At 32.9% G+C, this 14812-nt stretch overlaps 1 pseudogene across 1 annotated transcript in view; it reads left to right on the forward strand.

The window, feature by feature from the left end:
- The window catches only part of LOC143232705 (uncharacterized), a 169294-nt pseudogene that overhangs the window by 141260 nt on the left and 13222 nt on the right, over positions 1 to 14812 (forward strand). The window contains exons 8-10 of the transcript XR_013017679.1: positions 8709 to 8790; positions 11625 to 11684; positions 14355 to 14376. The product of XR_013017679.1 is annotated as an uncharacterized LOC143232705 (transcript). The remainder of the gene's footprint in view (positions 1 to 8708; positions 8791 to 11624; positions 11685 to 14354; positions 14377 to 14812) is intronic.

Here is a 14812-nt window from a genome sequence, read left to right on the forward strand (position 1 = left end):
AAATGACCCCTTCCAAATACTCTTCATTAATTTTTATCGATGTTATGTAACAAGGCTTTGTTGGATTTTGCATAAAGCAACACAAGTGCTGTAGGTATAAAATGTTGAAATAATAAATTGCCATTTGGCTGTTGTAGTAATATTGTGAATTTGACTGTAACCATGGGATGCGAAACACAGAACCTCACCTTTACAAGCCGGTACAACAACCACTTGTTTCCCGATGAGACAGCGATAAGTTTATAGATTTGCAGCGCTAAAATCAGGGGTTCTATTCCCATCGGTAGGCACAACATAAAGCTCAATATGACCATGTTCGAAAAACAAAGAACGCAAACTAACGATTGTGTCACGCTCAACCATTTAACAACAAAATGAACAAGAAACATCATGGATAGGTATTTTATTTGTTATGGAACAGGATAGTTTAAGCCTTATAATGATTGCCTGCTTTTTTCTTCCTTTTATTCCTTTACATTTGAAGTACTAATGAAATTATTTAAAAAAATCAACTTTATTTTCTTTGCAACAAGTTAGTATATTTTCGGTATTCAGATGTATTATCGTGAACCACGTAATCACTTATCTATACGAACTGAGTTGAACAAAACCTCATTGCTAGATTATACTTAATATTAATTTGCCTGGTTTCTTTCTATAAGTAATAGCTTTAAATACTACTTAATGAAATAATTAAGTCAAAAAAGGTGAATTTTAGAGAAAGACGCAGAATAATTGCTCGTCATTACAGGTGGTTTACTTTAAGTTCCTGTGTTGAATTCAAGCAACTGGGGTTACCAGCTATCGATTTATGTTCGTGCGTGTTCTTGCCAGTCCGTTAAAGTTTATCTAGCATTTGTTGATAGACAATCTCAGTAATGTTTTAGGGGAAAGAGGATTTCTCTTAATCTATAATATTTTATTGTATTGATTTATCAAATTACGTTTTTGTTTCAGTGTTATACAACATTAACATTAATGCATTTAGATTACTCGTTATAAACGGTCTGTCTAAATTAAATGTTAGAAAAGGAGAAACCCTCAAATATTTCACACTAAAGTGCGAGTCTAACGTGCTTTCGTGTGAAACCGAAGAAATGCAGGTCGATTGTTTGCAACATCACAACGTTTATTATTTTAACCAGTATGTCATTTCGCTATTTTCTTTTCTTTTTGGTATGCATACTGACGCATATCGCCGAATTTAATTACTGGATCTACATTTAATACCCTGCCATACTGATGTCCTAGACACAGCTGTAATTTTTTATGAGGTATTCTTATTCTGCTGCGGAAGTTAACTGTACAATTGTGTGTGTATAAGCAGAAATAAATATATAATAAATCGGTTTTGTATTTGTGGTGTGCATGTAATCAAGTAATAAAAGCCAGAAAGTTTCCAACTTCATAATAATTTTCTTGAGAATGTTCGATAAACTAACCGCAAAAAATTACATGGCATAGTTCATTAACATAATTTTATTTTGGAAATATCATACTATGTACTTTGCTTAATTATATACAGTCAGTTTAGGGAATGCATTTGAAAAGATATGTTCAGATGATGAAAGGGAAAGCGGTAACTGAAAAATTGCGTTCTGAAAAGAAAGGTAAGAGATGCGAAGCTGGATATAGTGTAATTGTTGTTTGTCATTTGAATTATCTTTCTTTTAAAAATCATTATATATATTCACAAATCATTAAATAAATCAGTTGTAGCTCAGTCTGTGTGTGTTTTCTTATAGCAAAGCCACATCGGGCTATCTGCTGAGCCCACCGAGGGGAATCGAACTCCTGATTTTAGGGATGTAAATCCAGAGACATATCACTGTACTAGCGGGGAGCGCAGCTCAGTATTCACCTGCGATTAATCTTTCTTAGTGTGAGTCACTGATTCAACGATATGACTCAATAAAACAAATAATATATGCTGATATGTATCGTATTGTATAATAATGATTGAAACAAATTAGTCTCACGCCTTATTTTTCTCCCACTCATCTTCAATCTGACTTTTCTTCATTTGTTACATTAACCTAAGCAGTGGACCTATTGGCTGGGAATGGCTTATTCGCTAGAGTACAGAGATGCTGATCGACAAGTGGGTACCTTATGCGTGATGATCAACTCCGTTATTGGAGTCAAAGTCGGACAAAACCCCTTTTTTATAGCAGGTGTTATTTACTGGCTATGTACACTCTGACAAGTGGTTGGAAATGAGAAACGGCAACACCTGAATCATAGGGGTATCTGACTTGGGCAGTTAGACCACATGCGTATTAAGGTTGAAAATATCAAATAACGATGTTAAAGAACGTGCTGTTAGTACATATTTGTAGAGGAAATTTTTTGTTCAGTTAGTGAACGATACAACAGCAGTTATTTCGTATGAAGTTATAATTTGAAGAAAATATTTTGGTACCGATATCAGTGCGACGGTGTGTCTTGAAAAGCTACTTCAGTATTTAGCTTTAAGCAAAGATCGAAAACGGCTTTATTCATTATTAGAACGTTGATAGGTAATCAACATTAGAACCAAGTTAGTCTCAGCTAAGTCGTTAAATATTTTAATATCTAGATGTTTTTGTTTTTCCATTACAGAGACAATTCATAAAACTTTTCTCTTAACATGCAAAACATTGGGCTAACAATGTGGTGAAACTCTGGATTTCGGAGCTGGCGAGCTTAGTTCGATTCTATAAGTTAATATAAAATATATTCCGCACTTTAAATTGTGGATGGGTTATGAGACTGGTATTATATTGTTTATACTATCTTTGATCATTATTACAAAATTAAAAATGGTGGTAGATAGCATTAGCAGATTTTCCTGAAATTCAGATCACTAATAAACACTGCACAACAAAGTTTTTGCTTCTTGAACACTGTTGAGTGTTCCTTATAAATTTTGGGCTGCTGATCACGAAAATCACATCCAAATTTGCCCATCACGTGCCGTTTCATAGAAATCTTCAGTTTTCACCAGGACATTGCTACAATGGAAAAACGATATCAGGGCAACTGGAATCCGTCAATGCTTGCTGAATACTGTCGGACACTGCAACGTGATGCACCGGACACTGAATACAAACGAAAATCAGGAGCAAAATACTTTTAATTATGTTGAACATAATAGCGTATTAGAAACATAAACGCAATTAAAAACGTTATTGCTGGCAAACAGTTAACTGTCTATTTCTCAGAGTTCCTACGTGATGAAGCAAAATCAAAACTCTATTTGTGCATACTCACAAAATACCTGTCACAATCAGCAAAAACATTTTTGTGCAGTGTAATTAAAGTGCGTTTGGGCAGCCCCGCACTCGACTCGTAATCTGAGGATCACGGATTCGAATCCTAGTCACACCCAACATGCTCACCCTCTCAGCCGTGGGGGTTTATAAGTGACGGTCAATCCCACTATTCGTTGATAAAAGAGTAGCCCAAGAGTTGACGGTGAGTGGTGATGACTAGCTGCCTTCCATCAGTCTTACACTGCAAAATTAGGGACAGCTAGCGCAGATAGCCCTCATGTGACTTTGCGCGAAATTCAAAAACAAATCAAAGGCTTTGGGCAGTGTTAATTTATTCTCATATTCTGACAGTTAAAGAAGTTAGTTAGCTTTTATCCAAACAATTAGTTAAACGTTTTTGAATATAATCGTCGACTTCCTGAACAAAACTAACAAACTAAATCTTTTGTTATTCGTATTACTAAACGAATTACCAGTGTAGATTAGTTTACAAACCACTCATCTCAAGAGTCCTTAAACTGAAAGAGGTAGATGATTTGACTAGATTATCAGCCAACTCTATTTTTAAGTTTTCTGATAGTTATAATAATGACTTAATGCTTAATGTACATAAACTACATTTTATCATTTTTGTTTTCTTTTGATGAGAAGAAGTATGACAGGTAGCGGCGGAAGTAAAACCAAAATTGCACGCGGAGTACGCCGTCTATCTAATTTAACCACGACATTGACGGTCTCTTCTTGCATGTTTAGAAAAAAAGGAGCAGATGTGTGTGCTCTAGTCAACATTTTTACAACATTTCACTGTCTGTAGTAAAATGTGAGAAAATGCCTGCTCACAGAAATAAAATAAAATAAGAAGAAATAGATAATTTAATGCAAGATATCGATGGAGAAACCAGTAAAACTGTTCTTGGCGTTGGCATTTTAGCACCCAGTATGATGTTTGGACATAAATACCAAAATGTTAACGTATTACCGAGCCAAAATTATTAGTATAACTTTCATCCTACACTATCTGAATCTTCCATGGCGCTAAATAATCCACACAATGGCAGGTACTATATAGGTACTATCTATTATTAAGTACGGTGGTATTTAATAGTAGGAATCGACAAGGTTTCCAAATAATTTATAAAACAGCAGCTAGCCAATAGACGCCTGGAATTGTCACTACAAGACTTTTCCAGTCCACTAGACTGGTATATGGATATCTATTTTAATATTCTCATACGTATATACAGATATTTTATAAATGTAAACATATCATTACGTACACACGTATATTTTCAACCCAACAGATGGCGCTACCTATCGAAGGATAGACAAGCGCCAGTTTCTAAAGGTAAAGTATATACTTTAATATAAAAAGTAATTTTTAATATTGCTTCAGAAAAATTTTTGCATTTGAAACTTATTATTAAGTAAAGAGACAACAACGATAATATTTCACAAGAATCTTATTAAAAATGCACTGTTCTGTTTATCTAGCAGTGAATATGCAGTCGATTATGATGAAGGTTGTTGTTGTCCCGAAAAGGTATCCATAATTCACAAGATTATACAAATCAACATATTCTATTCTTATGTCCCCTGTGGTTAAGCAATGAGACAGCTATAACGCTAGAAATCGGGTTTTGATACTCGTAGTGGATATAGTCGTTTGTAGCTTTGTACCTCAATCACTTTCATATATATATACGTATATTTACTGTATATACGTATGAGAATATTAAAATAGATATCCATATCATATATATATATATATATATATGTGTGTGTGTGTGTGCGTGCGCGCGTGTGTATCAGTAGAAGTATTAAATTTAACATGCAAAAATATAATGAATTTATTGTTAGCAATGTTACCAGATCAAGCTTTTCAACTTCAAGCAAAGACTGTTATTTAAATTACAAACAATGGTCTAAAATTATCTATAATTTGAATAGTGGCTCTTCTTTTGCTGCTGTTCTTTTATCTTTAAGTAGTAAGATGTTTAGGGTATCAACTACTAGTAAAAGTATTATAACAATGTTGCTTATTATCGGTGATTAGACCTCTCAATTCTCAGAATTGTGTTATTGAACTTGGCTCTTTCAATATTTTTTTTTGCTATATACTTTGTTTAATGTATGCTATTTTCGTTTGTTACTTTACCTATTATGAAGAAATGACGAAAAATTAGGTGAAATCACTAATTTCCTGAACATTGAGAGTAGGTGCGATATTTGTGGTAGTTTTATAGAATTTCTTGTTTGTTATTGGAAACTGTAACCAACAATTTCATGGAGCCACAAGTAGTTTAGAGAAATATGTTTAGAAATGCCCATAGGGTCCAGAATTCAAAAATAATTCTAGGTTTAACTGGACATTGTAACGTGTAATGGTGCTTTCAATTTTCTGTAATTGTGCGTAATAATGTTTTTATACCCACATAGGGAAATTACACATTTTATTAATTTATGTTGTTAAATAGTGAAAATTTATTTTAAGAAGACAGCACATGAACTAAATAATTATATTCTTATGAGTTATTTGCTTTCGTAAGTTGCTTATCAAATGATTACATAAACTTTAATAATCAACAATTCACTATGGAAAATAATGTCGAAGAAATATTAAGAAAATACGGATTTTATCGTTTCGTAAAAATTGTTTTTATTTGTGCATATTCATAACTGGGAAGTATTACCAATGTATATATTTCACCGAAATATCATTCCTCTGCAAGTCTTCACTGTGATCTGAACATGAATTTTCATGACTTGCAACGTGCATAGAATATGATCAAGTTACTACTGATATATATTACAAAACCCCAAACTCTGTGTTATTTAGAACTGTATTGCACAAGGCAGTTAAAGGTGATTGAAATTTATATTCCATTTATTAATGCAAAACCACTGGTATAAATAACAAGAAACACTTCCCGTGCTTGTTTGTTTATACAAATAAAACATATAATGATCCTTTATGCGGTCTGAAATGTCGGTTATTCATCATCCAATCTACGTATCTAAATGAAAATTTGATAGAGGTGATTTTACATCTCTACCGTTCAGATCATTTCTCTTCAACATGAAACATTTCCACCACAAAGAATAAGAAGATACTTAACATCAGAGTGTTGATACAGTCTTGAAGTATCCTCATATGACAGATAATTTCTAGAGCGCCTTTAGTGTCTAGAGTTACTTAACGAGACTGAAGTCTTGGGGGTGGGGTGCTGGTTATTTTATTTTCTCAGTCCTCTCTTACTCAGAAACTATTTCAACGAATTTATAATGGACAGCGTTAAAATATATTAGGTTGACGTCAGGGCTAACTGCAGCAGCATATGGCACACAAAGGGATGTATGATTTGTTTATTCTAATGTGTGATATTTATGACAATTACTCGAGACGTTGCGGTCGATATCTCCAACATTGCTTATTCTGCCCATACAATGCTTTCGACATTGCCAAATACTTACTTTGTGTTGGATTTAGCTTCAAACTTTCCTCAAAACGAGTATACGTCTTCGCTCACTAGATATGCTCTCTGTGTCGTTGCATACATGCTAATTTTGGTACGAGCCTGTTTTTAACGGTCTTTAGAGTGACACTGTGCCCATTTGTGGCTACGAACGCCAGATCTAGTCTTAGAGTAGTTACCTCCATTGCGATGAGCTGTAGTCGACAGTTAGGAGTAATATGCTATTTGTGGATAGTGTCTTGTCTTGTTCGGGTATCCGAGCAACCGCATCAGTAGTTTTTAAACATTTAGGCACTGCAAACGACGTCTTAAGTTAGTTGTACTCATTCATAACAGCTGGTTTTGATTTTCATTCTGCAATTCTTCTGATGCTTCTTCATATAAATAAAACATCTAAATGTCTTCTTTGAGGCCTAGTATTATTGTCTCCATAAACAAATTGGAGCACTTGGAACTCTGATTCACTTCAAAGTGATAAGTGAGAAAAAGTTGATATGAACCACCATTTATAGCTTCAGCTGAATAAATCAGTCGTTTGCACTTCAGATGACATGACTAATCATCAGATGTATAACTTGTATATCAGTAATCTGAAAGGGTGATTAATTTTTTTTCATAAGAAGGTGAAACGTAATGTTAAAGATTTAAATCACTCTTTAAGTTTTTTTTTGAATTTTTCTCTTTAATCCCTCTTTGTTCTTGGTTATGCCAAAATAATGCTACAGATATGTTTAAGCTATATCAGTGATTTTTAAACTTGCTTGCCTTAGAGTTACGCCTCATACACTTCTTAACATGAAATGGGTTTTGATAGCAAGGAAATATTTAAACATGAAAAAATTGACATTATACAAGGAAATGCAAATATTGTTTTATGATACTGCATTCAGAAAAAGAACATATCATTACTATAAATTGAGAAGAATAAAACTAAACGAAGATATGGAGAATGAATTTAATAAAAAAGTATTTAGGTTTTGAATGTAACTTCATTAATATTTCGACGCAGTGGTAAGCATGTCGAACTGTGGATTCGAGTATCGATATCATCATACTTTGGGGCAGTAAATGCGTCAATAAATTGACGGTTAAATTACACTATTCGATTAGAGTAGGCCACGAGTTGGTAGTACATGGTATTGAATACTCGCTTGGTATCTAATATGTCATTTCAAATTTATTGATGATTTCTGCAAATAGCCCTCAAGTGATTTTACATGAAATTTCACAAAAAACAACAATGAAAGTATTCTCGAAAAATTTATTAAACAGATGTGCTATTCTGTTTATCCAGAATAAACGAAGTTAACGGTCAGTGGATCATGTTTATGATGTTTCACTAACGTATCTTGCATTTTATTGGCATGATAACCATCGACTGTCAGATCTACTAAATAAAAAATAAAAAATGTAATTCTCCCTCCAGGTATGATGTTTTTTCAAGAATTAAGCCCGAAATGTGTTTTGGAATTTTTGTACATTTAAAAAATCATCAAAAGATTCCCTGATTTTGACATGTTGATAAAAGCCATCTTCGATTCATGAATTTTATTTTGAAATATATTGTATCAAGAGTTTAGGAACTAGCTCAGCGAAGCTATAAAAATTCGGTATAAAAAATCTTGAAAAACAATAAAAACGAACGCAAAAAATTGTAACAGCGAATGAAACAATTCAATAATGAGGAATATATTTTAAAATTTTATCTGGTGGAGAAGTAACTATTCTATTGGTGTACAAATAACATTTGTATCTCTACTTAAGTTTAAAAGACTTCTTTAAGTGAAACGTTTTTAGAAAATTTAGAAATGCTTGTGATTTTTTATCATAACACTTGTTTATAGTGTCATTCTGATTCCATGAAAAAACTTAAAATTTCGAGTAAGTTTTAAAGTGTTTTGGCTGCTATATATTAAATGATCAATTATTATACCTACTTGTATGTAAAGTAACTAACAACTTTAGTTTTCTCCTAAAACAGATGGCCTTTTCCCCATTGACATCAGTAGTGTTCAAGAAGATCATAAGTTTCTTGATCCTGACTCAATTCAAGCATTATTCAGGTAAGACAATTCAGTTTTGCCTTAAAAAGGCGTATTTCCTTCTAAACTGGTATATTAGTATTGTAGGGAGAATTGAAAGTAGAATAATTTTGATACCAGTTTCAAATGTGAGCAAATCCAATTACTCGTTAGTTTTATATTAAGTGTGCTTTTAATTGAAACCAGTATCGAGCTAATAAACTGATGTGATCAAAATTAGGTTGCTTGTAGAAAAATCAGATATTGAATTAGTGAATTTTTAATGTTCTAATTTACAATAAATAAATAAAGTCACACGCAGCTTTGAAAGATTTCTTAGATATATTTTGATTATTAAAAAATGTACCATGAGTTTGTGTGTGTTTTAGCAAAACCACAAAGGCTATCTAAATGCTTGTGATTTAGATATTTTTATTTAAATATCTTGGTATATTTATAGCGAAGCTATAAAAATTCAGTATAAAAAATCTTGAAAAACAGTAAAAACGTGGCAATGTAGGTACAGCATTGCCACAATCTGCTCAGCCCACCGAGGGGAAAAAAAATGTACCATCAATTAAAAGATATTTTGAACATTGAGAAAACAACACTGGTTCATAGATTTTCTTGTTTGTTATGATGCAAAGGTTTCATTAATGTCGAAGAAGTCATGCATCTGTTATAGCTTTGATTAATTTCAATACACTTTTTTGAAGGATAACATTAATACTATTAAAAAGCCTGTATATGCAATTGTTGAAATGGAGCACGGCGTTGCCAGATGGTTAGGGAACTCGACTCGCAATCTGAGGGTTGCGACTTCATATCCTCGTTCCACCAAACATGCTCATCCTTTCATCTGTGGGAGCGTTAAAATGCTATGATTAATCCCACTATTTGCTGATAAGAGCATAGCCCAAGAATTGTGGTAAGTGATAATGACTAGCTGCCTTCCTTCTAGTCTTTCACTGCTAAATTAAGTACCGCTAGCTCAAATAGTCTTCATGTAGCTTTGCTCGAAAACGAAACAATCAAAGAGTTGAAACATAATAGCTGGCTGCTTGTTTTTATTTATGGAACACTCACACACGTGATGACGTTTGTGAGTAGTATTATACACTTAATATCAGTAAATTCTCATTTTATAGTTTTGAAAAAATTAGGTTGTTATCCTTGAATATATTTTTTAGCCTGTGTGCACCACTAGCAGAAATATCTGGGGTCTTTTTACAACTGTGGTGAAAATTTCGGTCAGATTTTTATACAATTTCTGTCTTGTAAATATTCATCAAGAAAACAAATGCTCTAATGTCTAGTTTATATATTGCATTTTTAGCCAGTTTTAGGTCATTTGCTGTTATAGTGTGATTATATAACTGTAAAGATATTCTAGGTTTTTATTATTTCATTTTCCTTTCTTTCGTTTTGGAACAGCATATCCAAAATCAGAGGTTTGATACCCGTCGGTGAACACCAGATAACCTGATGTGGTATTGCTATAAACAAAATACACTTCCAAACACTTTTCAATCGATCGCTATTCCTTCATTTCTTGGAGGATCAACTTGAAACTTGGTAGTTTTATCTTTGCCCAATACGCCTAGAAACATTTTTTTTTATTTACTTCTTAAGAAACTTACGGGGTCAAAGGCAGAACAACCCCTAAATGTATATGTTAAGCTGCTCCGCAGTAATATTTACACCACTCAAAAAGAAAATTGGTACAAATATAAATTTTCATGCGCTCAACACATTGACTTAAAAATCTTAGATTTGCACATTTTATGTGTTTTAAGGAGCAAATCTCACAAAAGAAACATACTTTTGGGTTTTAGGTGAATTATTCGGCCTTATTTTGACCAATTTATATGGAATTCGGTACAAGAAAAGTTTTCTATACGTGTTCACACAAAAATGTGGGATATGCTAATTTTTAGCCATTTTCAGGGGAGTCAAAAGGTTAAGTAAATCCATAATTTTTGGTAATTACTTAGCCCTGTTTCTACCAATTTACATGGAAATTGGACCAAAGACACGTTTCTGCAGGCAACGTACATTGACAAACAAAAATTTTAGACTTCCCAATTTTTAGTAAATGTAGAGGGTCAAAATGCTACAAAAGCATAATCTTGGAGTATTTTACAATTAATCCGCCGTATTTTAGCGAACTTACATGCTGGTACAAAGATAGCTTTTTTACAGGTCTCAAACAGAGATACAGACAACTTCGGAATTTTCTTTCCTTTTGCTCAGTTTTCAGCAAAGAAAGCACAGTTTGGGATTTTTTATGAACTATTCATGTGTATGCCAACCAAGTTACGTGAAATTTGGTACAAATATATCTTCCTGTAGGTACCAAGCAGTGATACAGACAGACACTTTATTTTTCTGGTGTGAAAATTGGCCATGTTGGGATTGTGTTGAGATATGTTGCATTCACTCGCAAATATTGGCTTCTTTAATTTGTTTTTGTTTTGAGCAATAACAATAGAACCTATAAAGGCAATGGCAACAATCTCCATAATTCGATTTAATCGCATGAGTTGCTATAGAAACAGGAATCTTTGGTATTAAAACAAAAACAAACCCGTCCCTACTTTAGCAGTGTAAGACTAGAGAGAATGCAGCTAGTCATCACCACCCACCTCCAACTCTTGGACTACTCTTTTTACCAACGAATAGTGGGATTGAGTGTCACTTTCTAAAGTCCCCACGGCTGAAAGGGCGAGCATGTTTCGTGTGACGGGATTCAAACCCGCGACCCTCAGATTACGAGTCAAGTGCCTTAAGCACGTGACCATGCCGAGCCAACAAATTATGGTAATAAATAGCAAATAATTTATGGAACAATTACCTTTTTCTTTTTGTTTTTACAGGCGACTCAATACTTTGAATAAGTGTGCAAAATGAAAGTTGAAAACTTGCCAAAGAAATATGTAAGTTTTGACGTTGTGAAATTGTTTTTGTCTTGTTTCAAAATTATATTCACCTAAAATGTTAGTTTTTTGTGACTAAGTCTATTGGCGTGGTTTCCACGAGTATGAAAAACAGGGAGAAGTTAGTAAATGTTATTCTTTGCGTTCCCGGCCTAAAGAACATTGAGGATTTTCATTGTAATGACAAAACTGCGAAAAGTTAATGATGTTAATGTGATTCATTGGTGCTTGTAGGACACGTATGGCGAAAAATAAATTATCATTAGAGCTAAGAAATCGCAAATAGGTTAATTTTGGTGCATTTAGCATGTCATTATGCATAATTTGTGTAAAAAATGGTTTTATCGATATTTTTTTACGGTTAATAGTAATGGAGTATAAGGACAGCAGTAACAGTTCCTGTATAAGTAAATACTATCAAGGTTCCTGTCTGAACCGAGTATAAAAGCAAGTTTGTCTTTCTAAACTTTATGGTTTTCATGAAGAATCGTTTTACCACAGTCTAAAAGTGCAAACAAATCATTTTTTAGAGATAGTATTTCTATTAAACACGTTATTTTAATTTTACAAATTTTAATGCATGAATAAAACAGAACCATGTCAGTAGTCTGAGAAGGAACTTGTAATATCTTCAGTATATTACTCCCTTAAATTCGCGTAGTAAAGATACGAAAAGTTTGATAAAGTCTGGCATTTCAAACACAGAAAAATATAAACAATATTGGAGAGATTTTAATGTTTTTCATATCAACTAACTATCAAATGTAAATATAATAATTATATAAAACAATGATTTGTTAGTAAAGTTGTATTTTGTTTTATAATGAATTAAATCACTAAGAATTTTCTATAACACAAACGTTATGATGCCTAGCATAGCTTGAGCAAGAGTCGTTGACAGGCGACATCTTCAAAAGGCAGGTAGAATTGTACACGTATAAAGGAAAAAAATAAAATGTGTAATATCAGTAATTTGGAGATAACAACAATTTTGGACAGTTACCAATTAAAATTGTTGCATTCACAATAACTAACACATCCATGAAATTTTGTAATAACAGTTCAGCTTCGACTGTTGAATAACTGACGACCTCACGTTTACCTAATAATCTACAATTTAATGAATATGATACACGAGTAATATATTAAGAAAATTTTCTATTTGTTAAGTACAAAGAAGATGCTACAGACAAGAAAGAATAAAAGCTATAGGTGAATATGAGCATGCACAGCTTAACAAATTAAATTTAACAGTTTTGAAAACAAGGACATTAGGCTATGGTATGCTCTTGAGATTGAGATATTAGTTATCGTGGAGATTGTATAATGCTGGTGTCGTCAAGCGCCGACAACGTATTAGAGTTTTACACTGTTTTTTAACTCCAAGGGCCATACCAAAATAAAAATATGTGGGTAGCTTTAGCTAAAGTTTTACTTTGTAGCGGTTTTTATTTAATTCAATACGCAATGTTATGTATGAACGAAAGAAAAAATTGATACTTGTTAATTGAAAGACTTCAATAACTTTGATATGGATGAACTTCGTAAGCACAGTTTAAAGTCAATGACATTAAATGACAAACAGTGAGATTTGAATCAGTGGACGATTTAGTTAACGTGAGCAGTGGTTTTATACATTTCGGAAATATTTCTTTATCATATGTATTGTTAGCAGTTGAGATGGTTGTACTTTTTTTTTTTCAAGTATGAACATCATAAAATTATGAAATTATGTTTTAACATGTTTGACATAAGAGAAATGTAACTGTTAACGAATAAATTTTACAACATTAAACATGTTTCTTTTGTGTATGAAAGTAAAAAGTAATAGTATTGTTTATGCTGTAATAAAGTTTTTGACATCAATTTAAAAGTGATTGATATGCACTATCATAAACAAGTGGATAAACTGCCTCTGTAGCCTATGGTTTGATAATACTAATAATTCAGGAATGTTTTGACTGATCAAATTAAACTTTGCAAGATGACATTTAAGCAAATTTTAACTCTTAACATACCGCCTGTCTTGTCTTTATTACATACTACACCAGTAATGTTCTGCGGATCCAGGACAATGTCTCACCTCCATGATCACTAACTCTTGCTTTAAAAGAGTAACTTTTGATGTTGCATTTCATATTCACAAATACAGAGTTTTGCAAAAATTTGGCGTTACCTTGATAAAGCATAAGATGCATACTTTGTGAAAAATTATAACTATAAATCTTGAATGCGGTAATCAAATGATTTGTTTTGTTTTTTATTTTTGAATTTCGCGCAAAGCTATTCGAGGGCTATCTGCGCCATCCGTCCCTAACTTAGTAGTGTAAGACAAGAGGGAAGGCAGCCAGTCATCACCACCCACCGCCAACTCTTGGACTACTCTTTCACCAACGAATAGTGGGATTGACTGCACATTATAACACTCCCACAGCTGAAAGGGCAAGCATGTTTGGTGTAACGGGAATTCAAACCCGCGACCCTCGAATTACGAGTAGAGTGCCTTAACCACCTGGCCATGCCGGGCCGGTAATCAAATGAAGTCGACCATCAAAATTTCTCTATCTTTTAAAATGTTCAAGAAGTTTTTGAACGATCTTTTAATTGTGGGCAATTGCTTTAATTTTTCCTTTACATGATTTAAATCGTCATATTTGTTTTTGTTTTCAGTTCAGACAAAATTGTTGTTTTCGTATAAAAATGTCTTTTGCATTTTCTAGTCATTTAAAAAAAATTAATCTTGTTTTCTACTGAAAATGTGTTTGAAAGTTGTGTTACTGAAATAAAACCGTTTATTTCCAACGAGACGCCATTTTTATGCAACAATGTGTAATTTCTACCTGATTAAATTTCACTTGGATGTTTGTTTTGTTTTTGAATTTCATGCAAAGCTACTGGAGGGCTATCTGCGCTATATCACTTGGAAACAAACACTCTTTTGAAGTAATTTTCCTAACATAATTAAGTTTTCACTTTGAAACAAACAAACCTAAAATTGCAAACAAACAAACTTTGAAGATGTCTTTAGAAACAAATAATAAAAATAAATAAAAGGTAAACTATATATAGCATATTTGGGCGAAACATTATCCGTATTTCATGTGATGCAGTTTCACCAAATTATGGTC

This window comes from Tachypleus tridentatus, chromosome 1 (genome assembly GCF_004210375.1).
Source record: "Tachypleus tridentatus isolate NWPU-2018 chromosome 1, ASM421037v1, whole genome shotgun sequence".
NCBI lineage: Eukaryota > Metazoa > Arthropoda > Merostomata > Xiphosura > Limulidae > Tachypleus > Tachypleus tridentatus.